This window comes from Charadrius vociferus, unplaced genomic scaffold, assembly GCF_000708025.1.
Source record: "Charadrius vociferus isolate BGI_N301 unplaced genomic scaffold, ASM70802v2 scaffold259, whole genome shotgun sequence".
Taxonomy (NCBI): domain Eukaryota; kingdom Metazoa; phylum Chordata; class Aves; order Charadriiformes; family Charadriidae; genus Charadrius; species Charadrius vociferus.
Window position 1 is genome coordinate 5370751 of NW_009661368.1, and position 1107 is coordinate 5371857.

The window sequence follows — 1107 nt, forward strand, 5'->3', positions numbered from 1 at the left end:
CCCGCGCGCCACCGCGCCCCCGCCGGCAAGCCCGCGCCCCGAGTGGCGAGACACCCCAGCGCAGGCAGGCAGGGCTGCCGTCGGACGGGCAACAGACCACAAAACCTCCATGTCCGCCTCGCCGGGCAGCTCAAGGACAATTTGCAAAGGGTGACCCCACCGATGGCCAAGGTGCCCACCTCCTGCACCCCGAACACCCCGCGGCAGCACGCACCAAACCACGGGAGCCAGGGCAGCACTGAGCATCACACCCCAGTGCTCCCTTCCTGAAACCACTGCCGCGTTCCAGGTGCCTGGCTCAGCCCCGTTCCTGCAGCCAGATGCTTCTTGTTCCCCTTAACGCATCTGCCCCCTCAAAGGGATCCTTTCTGGCCAGCTAGGGAGGTTTTGAATGTCTTTTGTCTTTCCACACCAGATATTTTTTTGATTTTTTTTCCCCCTTCTTATTTTTTGGCTAAATGAAAACTAAAAATCCCATAAACCACTTAGCGAGAGCCAAACTTTGCTCCCTGGCCACTGATACAACCCCAGGGATCCCAAAGGAATTGCCCCGGAGCCAGAGAGCAGAAATCAGCCCATTGTATTTTTTTTTGTAATGTCCAAACTTGTCACTTGTTTTTAAGTAACACATGCTGCAACCGGGCAACAGCCCGCGCCCTTCCATGCTTTCGTTATGTTTTGGTGAAAGCCCTTTTGCAACCGGCAATAGGAGAACATATCGGCAGGCCCTGCCTGTGAGCGGGGTTAGGAAGTGGCGCGGGAAGGTCGGGGCTGGCAGCATCTTCGCTGATGACACCTCCAGCTCAGCTCTGGGTACCTTTTTAGAAGTTCACTGCAGCACTTTCGAAGCATCCCACTCCAGCTCCAGAAAAAAATGCCTGTGTTGACACCGCAGCCACCGTTGGATGAGCAGAGACCAAGCCAGCGGTGCCAGGAGCGAGGGCGAGGAGGAAGCCGGTGACTGCGGGAACCAAGGAGCAAAGCCCGGGAACCCACCACGTGCTCCCGAGCCACCTCGGGACCGAGCAGCACGGTCACACACTCCTCTGCCAGGATTGACAAGGGATGGCAACATCCCAGCCACTCACTGCCCCAACGGGCTCTTTC